This window comes from Pristis pectinata, chromosome 2, assembly GCF_009764475.1.
Source record: "Pristis pectinata isolate sPriPec2 chromosome 2, sPriPec2.1.pri, whole genome shotgun sequence".
Lineage (NCBI taxonomy): Eukaryota > Metazoa > Chordata > Chondrichthyes > Rhinopristiformes > Pristidae > Pristis > Pristis pectinata.
This window is the reverse complement of record NC_067406.1, coordinates 105,079,592-105,092,694: the sequence shown is the minus strand read 5'-3', so window position 1 is coordinate 105,092,694 and position 13,103 is coordinate 105,079,592. Positions and strand designations below refer to the sequence as shown.

The window sequence follows — 13,103 nt, the reverse complement described above, 5'->3', positions numbered from 1 at the left end:
GACCTCCGATGCTATCTGTGAGGAGCTTAAATATTCTCCCTTTGACCACTTGGGTTTCCTCCCACATGCCAAGATATGCGTGTTGGTAGATTAATCACCCACTGTAAATTGCCCATAATTTGTAGGTGAGTGTAATGTCAATGGTAGAATCTGGGGGAGCTGATGGAAATTTGGGGAGAATAAAAATGGGATTAATGTAAATGGGTGCTAGATGGTTGATGCTGACTCAGTGGGTTGAATGGCCTGTTTCCATGCTATATGACTCTATGAATTCTGTCACATCTAGTTGTGAATTATGGTGGGCAATTAAATAGATAATTATAGTAGGAGGCGCCAAGAACATTCCCATTCTCAACTTTGACAGCACCCACCATGTCTATGCTAGAGACAAGGCTGAAGCACTCACAACCTAACTAAGCCAGAAGTATGGAGTGGATGATCCATCTCTGCTTCGTCCTGAGATCCCCACCATCACAGAAACCAATCATCAGCCAATTTGATTTACTCACTGCTGATGAAAGTACAGGATATAGTGATGGCTACGGGACAAGACAACATCTGGAATGTAGTACCACAGATCCGTGCTCCAGAAAGGTATGGCTCTAGTCAATCTGTTCCAACATATTTACAACACTGTATTCTGCCCAGCAAATTGCCCAGGCAGGTCCTGTTCACAAAAAAGCAGGATAAATCCAATCCAGCTAATTTCTACCCAGTCACTCTATTCTGAATTATCAGCAAACTGAAGATGTCTTTGACAGTACTATCAAGTGGCAGTCATTTATCAATAATTTTCCCACCGTTGTCCAATTTGGGCTTAGCCAGGATCACATGGCTCCAGACATCAAAAGAGCCTTAATCTGAACATGGACTAGAGCTGAACTCCAGGTGTGAGATGGAGCACAGAAGAAAGTCATCAAGGTCTTTGAGCAAGATTTACAATTCATTTCCCTTCCATACTCTTTCCCTTTAACCTAGTATTTCCTTTTTAAAGATGCTTTCAGTTCCTATTTCAATGTTGTTACTGAATTATTTTTCATTAGCATTTCAGGCAGTGCATTCTAGATCCCAGTTCACTCACTTTTTTGCTCCTCCAGCTGCCCCTGGTTCTCCTGCTAATTGTCGTAAACCAGTGTTCACTGATTATCGATACTGATGCCAATGGAAAAAAATTCGTCCACCTTTACTCCACCATCTCCTTTAGGACTTTGGACATCCTTATCAAATCTCCTTTTCACCTTATCTACTCTAAAATCAACTTCCTGACACGGTCGGATTCCCATTGGCACAGAACTGAAGCTGTTCAAGGCAAAGGGCACCTCCAGCTTCTTAGGGGAACTATAGACTGGCCCATAAGCCCAGCCCCACCAACAAACGGTAACTGAAAATGACAGTGACCACAACCTTCTCCACAGGATGGTTCTCTCATTGCTGCATGCCTGGCTGTACTGAAGAAGTCACACCAGCTTAAGCAATCCATCTTCCCAATCATCCACTTCTTCCTTAGTCTTTTGCTGTTTACCCTGGCGGCTCTCAGTGGCATCGTCTGCAGACACATTTCTTTATGTTTTTTGATAACTTCACCTATTTCTATCAATATGGGCTGTTATTGCCCTGTCCAGAAGTTTGAAATACATCAAGCCATCAATGTGGCATGTTTGCTGTATGTTTTTAAAAGCAATGCTATCCATGTAATCCTCTACTATGCCTTCAGTATTATGCTACTGATCCATCACCAGGAGTGCCTTCTTTTGCTTTCAGAACATTCCCTGTGAATGTCCTTCTTCACCCTCTTCCCTCTACTGCTAGAACACTTTTCTAACTTGTACCACCTTGAGGATCGATTTTAAAAAAATCCTCACTGGTGTCCTCCTTCTACCACACAAACCTCAGAGGACACTGAACACCCTGAGCTCTGCTGGTGGGTCTTCCATCACCCTTGCTCTTGACTCCTCCATATCTCCATCCAGAAGGTTGATTCACTTGTGAACACGCCCTATTGGGAAAAGCCTAATAGTTTTCTTCATTCTGCTCCACAACAGATGCTGAATATCCCTGGATTTTAAATCCCATGAAACATGTCAACTGTTGCACTCTACAAACAGCTTCTGGACTGTACGTACACACCACACTGGACAATTCATCAATGCTCCACACAGATTGTATTCACTTTGCTACGTATCTCTGGATCCCATGTGACCTAACCTTCCAGACTAGCCTTCCATGTGGGTCCTTGTCAAAGGCCTTGATAAAGTCCACATAGACAACGTCCATTGCCCTGCCCTCATCAATCCATGGCCAACCTCTTACTTTGATATTGTTTTGGATACTTCACCCAGGGGAAATATCATCTCTACATCTAGCCTTTTAGAATTTTGTATGTTTTAATGAGATCACCTCTCATTCTGCTAAAATCAATGGAATATAAGGCCAATCTGCTTAATCTATCCTCATAGGACAAATTCCCCATGTCAGCAGTCAATCTGGTGAAGCTCAGGTAGGGGGATCTATAGAAAATATTCCAGCTGTATTCTCACCAGAGCCCTATAATTACAGTTATACAACTTCACTCTTATTCTCAAACTGCCTTACAATAAAGGCCAATGTATCATTTGCCTCCCTAATTGTTTGCTGTATTTGCACATTAACTTTCAGTGATTAATATACAGGGACACCCAGGTTCTTTGGAACATGAACACCATTCAATCCCTCACGATTTAAAAATATTTCACCTTTCTACCAATGAGCATGACCCCACATTGTTCCGCCTTGTATTCCATAGTCCACGCTATTGCCCATTCACTCTGTCTGTCTATATTTCCCTGAGGTTTCTCTGCATATTCCTCATGAGTCACATTGCAACCAAGATTGTATCATCAGCAAGCTTGAATATATTATACTTGGTCCCCTCATCCAAATCACTCATATAGACAGGTGGAGTCTCAGCTCCAACCCCTGTGGCATCCCACTAGGCACAGGCTCCTAATCTGAAATGAAACATTTACTCTGAATCACTGTTTTGTGTCTGTTAACTAATCCTCAGTCCATGCCAACGTATTACCACCAATCCCATATGCTGCAAGTATTTTTAATAACCTCTTGCATGCCACCTTACCAAACTCTGACCACTGAAAGTCCAAAGACACCAGACCCATTGGTTCCCCTTTATATATTCTGCTAAATACAACCTCAAAAAACTCTAACAAATTTGTCAAACACAAGTTTCCTTCCATAGATCTACGTCGACTCTGCCCAATTTTATTATTGTTTTCTGAACAGACTGCAATCATTAAGGATAGGCAGCAACAGCTCCAGCATGATTATTCTCAACACTGATGCCCCACAAGGCTGCGTCCTCAACCCCCTCCTCTACTCCCTATACACTCATGACTGTATGGCCAGATTCTGCTCTAACTCCATTTAAAAGATTGAAGATTATACCACCGTAGTAGGCCGTATCTCAAATAATGGTGAGTCGGAGTACTGGAAAAGATAGAGAGGCTAGTGACATGGTGTCATGACAACAACCTTTCCCTCAATATCAGCAAAACAAAAGAGCTGGTTATTGACTTCGGTAGCTGGGGGTTGGGGGGTGGGGTGAACATCACCAATAGCCTGTCCTGGTCCAACCACTTAGACGCCATCGCCAAGAAAGCTCACCAGCGCCTCTGCTTCCTCAGGAGACTAAAGAAATTTGGCACGTCCCCTTTGACACTCACCAACTTTTATCAATGCACCATAGAAAGCATTCTATCAGGATGCATCACGGCTTGGTATGGCAACTGGTCCGCCCGAGACCACAAGAAACTGCAGAGAGTTGTGGACACAGCTCAGCGCATCACGGAAAGCCGCCTCCCCTCCTTGGACTCTGTCTATACTTCTTGCTACATCGGTAAAGCAGCCAACATAATCAAAGACCCCACCCACCCCAGACATTCTCTCTTCTCCTCTCTTCCATCAGGCAGAAGATACAAAAACCTGAAAGCATATACCACCAGGCTCAAGGACAGCTTCTATCCCACTGCTATAAGACTACTGAACTGTTCCTTAGCATAACATAGACTCTTGACCTCACAATCTACCTCGTTATGATGTTGCACCTTATTGTCTACCTGCACTGCACTTTCTCTGTAGCTATGACACTTTACTCTGCATTCAGTATTATTTTGCCTTTGCTGCCTCTGTGCACTGTGTAATGAATTGATCTGTATGAACAGCATGCAAGACAAGTTTTTCACTGTACCTCAGTACAAGTGACAATAATAAACCAATTCTAACTAACTGCCCTGCTACCACTTGCTTAGTAATTGATTCTAGCATTTTATCTAATATTGATGTCAGACTAACTGATCTGTTGTACATTATTTTCTCTTTCCCACTTTTCTTAAATAGTGAGTTGCATTTGCTACCTTCCAATCTATGGGAAGCACTCAAGAATCTATGGAATCTGGAAGATATCAAACAGTGCATGCCTTATCTCCATAACCAACTCTCTTTACAACCTTCCTGATGAGCTTAATGAATTCTGTGCACGTCTTGAACAAAAGGGGAAAGGAATGTCATCACCTGCCCTGACAGCCTCCAATGCACCTGAACTCCAGTCACCGTTGCAGATGTCAGAACAGTTTTCCAGAGAGTGAACCTGTGGAAAGAATCTGACCTGGATGGAACCCCCGGCCATGTCCTTAGATCCTGTGCAGATCCGCTGGCAGGGGCATTGGCAGAAATTTTTAACCTCTCCCTGCTTCAATCTGAGGTTTCCACATCTTTAAGAAGACCACTGTCATCACAGTACCTAAGAAAAATAAGGTAACATGCCTTAATGACTACTGCCCAGTGGCTCTGACATCCACCACCATGAAGTGCTTTGAGAAGCTGGTCATGGCACACATCAACTCCAGCCTCCCAGACAACCTCAACCCACTGCAATTCGCCTACCGCCGAAACAGGTCCACAGCGGATGCTATCTCCCTGACCCTACACTGATCTCTGGAGCATCTGGACAGTAAAGACACCTATGTCAGACTATTGTTCATTGACTACAGCTCCGCCTTCAATATTATAATTCCAAGAAAAATCATCTCCAAACTCCTAAACCTGGGACTCAACATCTCCCTTTGCAACTGGAACCTTGCCTTCCTGACCAACAGGCCGCAATCAGTGAGGATAAGCAGCAACACCTCTGCCACGATTATCTTCAACACTGATGCTCCACAAGGCTGCATCCTCAGCCCCCTACACTACTCCCTATACATTCACGACTGTGTGACCAGATTCTGCTCTAACTCCATCTAAATGTTTGCAGACAACACCACCATAGTGGGCCAAATCTCAAATAATGACGAAATGGAGTATTGGAAGGAGATAGTGTATTGGATGGTGTCATGACAACAATCATTCCCTCAATGTCAGCAAAACACAAGAGCTGTTCATTGACTTCAGTGCTGAGGTTGAGAGGGTTGAAAGCTTCTAGTTCCCAGGAGTGAACATCACCAACAGCCTGTCCTGGTTCAACCATGTAGACGCAACAGCCAAGAAAGTGCACCAGCGCCTTTACTTCCTCAGGAGGCTAAAGAAATTTGGCATATCCCCTTTGACCTCACCAATTTTTATCGATGCACTATAGAAAGCATCCTATCTGGGTGCATCACAGCTTGGTATGGCAACTGCTCTGTCCAAGACTGCAAGAAACTGCAGAGTTGTGGACACAACCTCCCCTCTATGGATTCTGTCTACACTTCTCACTGCCTCAGTAAAGCAGCCAGCATAATCAAACCCGGGACATTCTCTATTCTCTCCCCTCCCATTGGGCAGAAGATACAAAAGCCTGAAAGCATGTACCACCAGGCTCAAGGACAGCTTCTATCCCATTGTTACGAGACTATTGAATGGTTCCCTAGTACAATAAGATGGACTCTTGACCTCACAATCTATCTGGTTATGGCCTTGCACCTTATTGTCTGCCTGCACTGCATTTTCTCTGTAACTGTAACACAATTATTTTGCATTCTGTTATTGCATTCCCAAGTACTACCTCAATGCTCTGATGCAATGAAATGATCTGTATGGATGGCTTGCAAAGCAAAGTATTTCACTGAAGCTCGGTACATGTGACAATAATAAACCAATTTATTTACCAATTTAGGTGCAGATCAGGTCTTGGTGATTTATTTCCTTTCAGTGCCATTAATTTCTTCATTTTTTTTTACTCATGCTTATTCCTTTCAGCTCCTCATTCACTCCAGACCCACTGTTCACTATTTCGAATAGATTTTCTGTACCTTCTTCAATGAAGACAGATACAAAATATTTGTTGAATTCCTCTGCCTTTCCCTTATTCCCCAAAATAACTTCTCCTGTCTCAATCTGTAATGGGCCCACATTAACTTCAGCTAACTTCACCAATCCTTTTTTTATATATCCTTTACAGTCTGGTTTTATGTTTCTCAAAAGCTTACACTCATCTATTCTACTTTCCCTTTCTTTATCATTTTCTAAGTCCTTCTTTGCTAATTTCTGAAATTCTCAGGCTTATTACTCTTTTTGGCAACATTATGTCTTTTCCTTTGATCAAGACAAGTTTTGCACTGTACCTCGGTACAAGTGACAATAATAAACCAATACCAAATTCTATCTTTACCTATTGTTAGCCTCAGCTGGATTACTTTTGCTGTTGTGTTTTTGTGGTCCCAAAGGGACATATATTTGTTGTAAACTATATACTCATACTTTAAATGTTATCCATACCTTTCTCAATCTATAACTGCCAGTTCATGCTTCATATTTTCACAGGTTGCTTGGTGTAGACTTAAGACTGCAGTTTCAGATTGAACTAAATAAATTTCAATCCTGATATAATATTCTATGTTATGATCACACTTCACTATAATCCTCTTAACTACCAAGCTATTCACTAACCCTTTCTCATTGCGAAACCCTTTCTCATACTTTCCATGAATTCATCCTCCATGCTATTACTGCTGCCTTGTTTTGCCCAGACTTAAATGATCATTGTATTACCCTTCTAAACATTCTAAATTTTCCCCTCATCAGAATCAGAATCCAGCCCCCGCTTACCCACCTAACCCCCATCAGTCGCACTATCTCTACTTAGTTTAAAGCCTCATCTATGTCCCTAGTTATTTGATTCATTTGGACACTGAACCCAGCCCAAGGGATATGAAGCCCATCCCAATGAAACTCTTCCCTTTTTCTCCAATATTAGTGCCAGTACCTCATGAATTGAAATCCATTTCTTCCACACCAACCTCTGAGGCATGCATTAAACTCTCTGATCTTATTGACCCCATGCTAATTTGCATGTTGCTCAAGTAGTAAACCAAATATTGTTACCTTTGTGGTTCTGCTTTCTGATTCAGACCCTAGCTACTTATATTCCTTCAGCTGAGCATTCTTTGTCCTTTCTATGTTGTTGGTTCCTACACAGACCATAACAACTGGCCCTCCCACTCTAAATCCCCTCCAATTTTGAGGAAATCTCCTAAACCCTGTCAGCAGGCAGGTACTATGGCCTTCATGACTTGGGCTCAAGGCTGCAGAGAACAGTATCCATCGCCCTAACCATACCATCCCCTGTTACTACTACATTCTCTTTCACTCTCCCAACTTAACTGGGACCAACTTAAAAGTGGTCTGTTTGCTCATCCTTCATGCAGTTTCTGCTTTTGTCCACACAGGGTGCAAGGATTGTGTGTCTGTTGGACAAGCACATGGGCTGATGTTCCTCCGAAGCTACTTTTTGGATCCTCCTGCCTGCCTCACTTATAGTCACATCTTCTGAACCATCTTGACTGAGCACATTCCTGCCTAATCCCCACAACCCTTAACTCCACGCTAATTCAAAAATCTCACCCTAGAATATATTCAGTGACTCAGCTTCCATAGCCCTCCATAGGTAAAGAAGGTTCACAATCCTCTGAAAGAAGAAATTCCTCCTAATCTTCATTGGGCTTCTCTTTCTAGGTACCCTCAGGAGGGGTACAACTTATCCTCTACAAAGTGAAGCCCTGCGCTCCCCCCCCCCCCACATCATTTGTATGTTTCAATAAGATCAAATTTTATTCTTCTAAACACCATTGAGTATAGGGGCAATCTGTTCACCTTTTCTTCAAACGACAACCCCTTCATCCTAGGAACCAACCCAATGAACCTCCTCTGAATGTCCCCAGAGTAAATATATCCCTCTTTCAATAAGGGGGCAAAATGGAATGCAGTACTCCATGTGTGATCTCACCAACACTCTACAGAGTTGTAACAAGACTTCCATTCTTTTATACTCCAGCATGTAGCTGCCCCTTCCCCTGACTTGTAAAAAGAAACCAACATCTAATTTTCCTTCCTAAAAAATGCTATATCTACAGGCTAACTTTTAGTAAGTAATTGAAAAGCAGAAATTGAAGTATGGGAAATCAGAAATAAAACCATAAAATACAGGAAATACTCAGCAGTTCAGAAAGCATCAGAGAGAGAAACAGTTAACATTTCACTTCAATGAGCTGTCACTTAGCTTACAGTGTTACATGCCCTGCTGAAAGGTCATTGACCTGAAATATTAACAGCTTCTCTCTCCACAGATGCTGCCCAACCCAATGAGTATTTCTAGCAATTTCTGTTTTTAATTGTGCTTTGTTCAATGTACAAGGACACTCACTTCTCTCTGCATTCTATATTCTCTCCATGTAAACAAAATTCTGCTTTTCTATTCTTACCAAAATGAACAGCCTTCTATTTCCCTATATTATACTCCATGAACCAAATTTTTGTCTATTCATTTATATGATCAATCAGACTCATTTGTATAGATTGATCTGAGATCCCAGCACTGAACCCTGTGGCACCCAACAAAGTACACCTGTCATCCTGAAAATAGTCATACATAGTCATAGAGAAATACAGCGTGGAAACAGGCCTTTCAGCCCTCTGAGTCCATGCTGACCATCAACCACCCATTTTATAAAATGACTCATTTATCCCAAATTTCTATTTGGGGAACAATCCTCTCTTCATGCTGATATGTTTTTCCAGAAGCTCCTTGTGCACTGATCTTTTATGTTGCACCTTATCAAAAGCCCTTTAGAAATCCATATACACGACAATCTGGAGACGAGGAGTGTATCCAAGAGGGCCAACTAGGCATGGATACATTTTTCATATGTAACTTCATATCTTTTCATATTTTCTTATGACACACAAGGCAGCCATTTAACCCATTGAGTCTACACCAGTACAATCCTCATCTCAGCACTACAGCCTATCCCTGGTTATGAACACCTGACTTATAGACACCTCGACATACAAATGAGCTCCTGTAACATTATTAAATTCACGAGTCCCACACACATACATATATACGTCCATTCCTACAAGTGGCAGGGCTACTTTCTTCTCTCTCTCTCTCTCCCCACTTCTGGTAATTGTTCCTTCTTATCAGTCTTATGTGCTTTTGATGCCATCCATTACAATACTGTGGAGGTGTGGTTGCCATATCAAGTGATTTTAGTGTATTTTCCAACATACAGACAAAATTGACTTACAGATGTCTGTAAACTCGTAACCTGTTCGTTACCCAGTATTAAGTCAAAGTCAAAGTTGAGTTTATTGTCATATACACAAGTACATGTATGCACAGGTGCAATGAAAAGCTTACTTGCAGCAGCATCACAGGCACATAGCATAATATAAGCAGTATTCAAGGCTTGCAAAACTGGACAGTTTTGGCAGATATCAGATTCAGCTGTTCGCTGGTAGACCAGCTTGGTAGAGTAATTGGTCACTATAAATTGTCCCTGTTGTGTAGGTGAGTCATAGAATCTGGGATGAGAATGTGGGGAGAAGTAAAAAGAATGGAATTAATGTAAGATTAGTTAAATGGGTGGTTGATGGTCAGCGCAGACCTGGTGGGCCAAAGGTCCTATGCTGTATCTCTCTATGACTCGAGACCACTCAGTCAATTGACTCTGGTGCTGCCCACCTCTGATCACCCTCTATCTCACCTCTCTTCTTCTAGCCCACAGGACCATTTTCTAAAGCTCGATTCAGCCCTTGGTCTTTGGATGATTTCTTTGCGGAGAATAGAATCAGGGAGGCCAGCTTAAAAGTACATTGGAATAGTCAGTTCAAAAGGTAACAAGGGCACAGTTAGGATTTCAACAGTGGACGAGTTCTTTCTTAAAGGAGCTGATGGTTTTGCATAATCCACTTGTCATTCAATATGCTGCAAAAATACAAGTTGTTGATTTTGGGGCAATGAATATCCCTAGAATTCTTGATTCCACCACCATACATTTACCTTGAGCATGTGGAATTGCCCTTCTCCCATGTTACAACATCTCAAATGCAGTCTTAGATAAGGAGGCAGAACTTACATAATGATCCAATGAAAAGCACAGAAGAGGAGTTTAGGGCAGCATAGATCAGCCATGATCATATTGAATGGTGGGGCAGGCTTGAGGGGCCAGGTGGCCTACTCCTATTTTCTTGTGTTCTTGTGAATGACTGACCTTGAACCTCAATTGCTTTCCATTGAGAGCCATCCTGCTCCCATCACGACCCCTCTGGCCTCATTTTTCAACAGTGGACCAATAAAGGTCAACAGGATGTCAACAAACAGATTCTCATCTTACACTTACAACCTTCTGGACAACACCCAGCGCAAAGTTTTGGATCATAGCAAATGCTTTCACTGTTTTTCTTTATAGGAGATGTTAGTGATGGCTCTGTTGCTTGTTTAATTTATTGTCTTTCACACTGTATCAGGCATTCACTTTTGTCTTTCCTCCACCACCATCCCATTTCTCTGCCTTTGTCTTTGCTTTCAACCTGACACATCTGTAACATTTTCCAGTTCTGGCAAAAGGTCCCTGGCCTGAAATGTTAACATTTATTTCTCTCTCCACAGATGCAGAATAGCCTGATGAATATTTCCAGTATTTTCTGCATATATTTCTTGGATAGAACTTGCTGGGAAATTCCAGCAGTCTGCAATTAATTCCACATGGAGGCTAACAGCGGAGCACAAGTTCACTGTAATTTCCCAGCAATTACACTGTAAAGACTACCCACTGAAAACCTACACCAGATAGATGTATCATAGTCATATGAAGCCAGCTCATTTGAAGGAGGGAAATGACAATGAAGGAGGATAAGTTGATGTAATTTATATTTGAATTAATTGGGATTTCTCAAATATTTTTACCTGTGTAAAAGTGCCTGCAGTGTTTTTAAGTGTTAATTTTTAATTTTAACAATTTTTTAAATTGTGGAATTGATTTTTAATAGTTTCTGAAATGGGATGCTCAGGAACATTCAAAGTCCCAGGGTCATGGCTTAGCCAATTGTTATTGTATTTATCAGCCAGTTCATCAGTGAGACTTCATATGCTCACCTCCACCACCCCACCCCATCCGCCCCCCCTTTCCCCAACAGCATTGCATTCGGTACGGCCCTGCCACAGTAGAATCATGTCAAGCAGCCAGCACAAGTTTTTGGTTGATATGTATGTCAGAGGTACGTGGGTAAGTGCAGGAGGCTCAACACAGGCAGAAAGCTCTCGCCCCTTAAATCTGTTACTCTAATAGTTACAAAGCTATAATTTCTTATTCATGGCATCATCTAGAGGGCACAGAACTACATATAAGCTCATTTTAACATTCAGTCATCCATTGTATAAAACTCAGAATCCCATTTGCCTCTTTATAACCTTTGTATGCAGGGTCATCCCTAACAATCGATGTATACACTCCAAGATCTTTCTCCTTCTGTATTCTGATAAGAAGCTGACTCTTGAAAATGGAAGTTTATTCTCAGGATGTAGATGTAACTGGCAAGGCCACCTTTACTCTTCATTCTTGTTTCCTCTTGGACATTAAGAATCAATTGGCAGGGTTGGTGAAGCACAAAACAACTGAGTGCAGAAGGTTCCTTCCCTAAACTGCATCTGCCAGGAATCTGCTCCTTCTGCTAACTTGCCTCTGTCCTCCTGCAAGCTCCTGCACTGGTCCTCATGATTTGATGTTGGTTGTATTGTCTTGTTGTCAACAACTGGAAGCTTTACTTTCTGCTTAGATTAGAACATTGAGGCTTCCTGTTTTGTACTTAATTTATCATCATTGCAACATTAGTAAAAGGGAAACCACAGTTTTTGCAATCAATTTGCAAAAACTGCAACCTTACTTTCATGAAGCTTGCTTTTTGGTTGGTCTGCTCCTTGTTATATTGCAGAACACTGGCGTCAGGTCAGTGATCACTGGCACATCTTTCTACATAGACACTTTACATAACTTTATGAATCTACTTCACTGATGGAAAATATCTATGCTGGCAGCATATGGCTACTTATACCAAAAAAATTAATTAGTGTATAACAGACTGGCCCCTCAATATCCAGATAGGCATCAGATCCAAAAACAACCAAGGTACAACCAGATCTTTCAGCCCTGCTAAGTCCTCACTGAGCTTCATGCCTGAATTGAGAGAGTTGTCCCACAAACTAGTCAAGCCTGACACAGTTATACACAGAATCATACCTATCAGCCAGCATATCACTCTTCCATCAGGTGTACCCAGTAAAACCAAAAGGGCAGACTCACCAGGAATGAAGTGAACTATGTTTCCTCATTATTGATTCTGGACCCCTTGAAGTCTTCGGACATCAATTAAAATAGAAGCATGGAAACCTCCAGCTGATTGCTGCCAGGTGATCTGTGCCAATTTTGACATGACTGATATGATGTTTCCTGTATTACACAAAGAATGGTGGGTGCCTGGAATGCACTGCCAGGGGTGGTAGTGGAGACAAATATGATAGAGTTGTTTAAGAGGCTCTTAGATAGGCACATGAATATGCAGGGATTGGAGGGATATGGATCTGAGTTAGGCATTTAATTACTAGTTTAATTAGTTTGGCACAACATCATGGGGCCAAAGGGCCTGTTCCTGTGCTGTAATATTCTATGTTCTTTCATGCCAAGATCTGGATCCTTTCCAGAATGTCTTTACATGGATGAAAACTGAAAGGTGAAGTGAGAACTACTAAAATATAATCAGCAGGTATGAAAGCCTTCCTGGAGCAAGAAACCAGATCA

At 41.8% G+C, this 13,103-nt stretch overlaps 1 protein-coding gene across 6 annotated transcripts in view; it reads right to left on the bottom strand.

Annotated features, from left to right (window-relative positions):
- The window catches only part of alpk1 (alpha-kinase 1), a 101,942-nt gene that overhangs the window by 86,501 nt on the left and 2,338 nt on the right, over positions 1 to 13,103 (bottom strand). The window contains exon 2 of one of the 6 annotated variants that reach the window (XM_052010482.1): positions 4,661 to 4,795. The exons of 4 other annotated variants lie outside the window; for them this stretch is intronic. The gene's annotated coding sequence lies outside the window, so the exon portion shown is untranslated. Of the gene's footprint in view, positions 1 to 4,566; positions 4,796 to 13,103 lie in introns of those variants that run through there. One more of the 6 variants, XM_052010486.1, reaches the window with a different exon arrangement.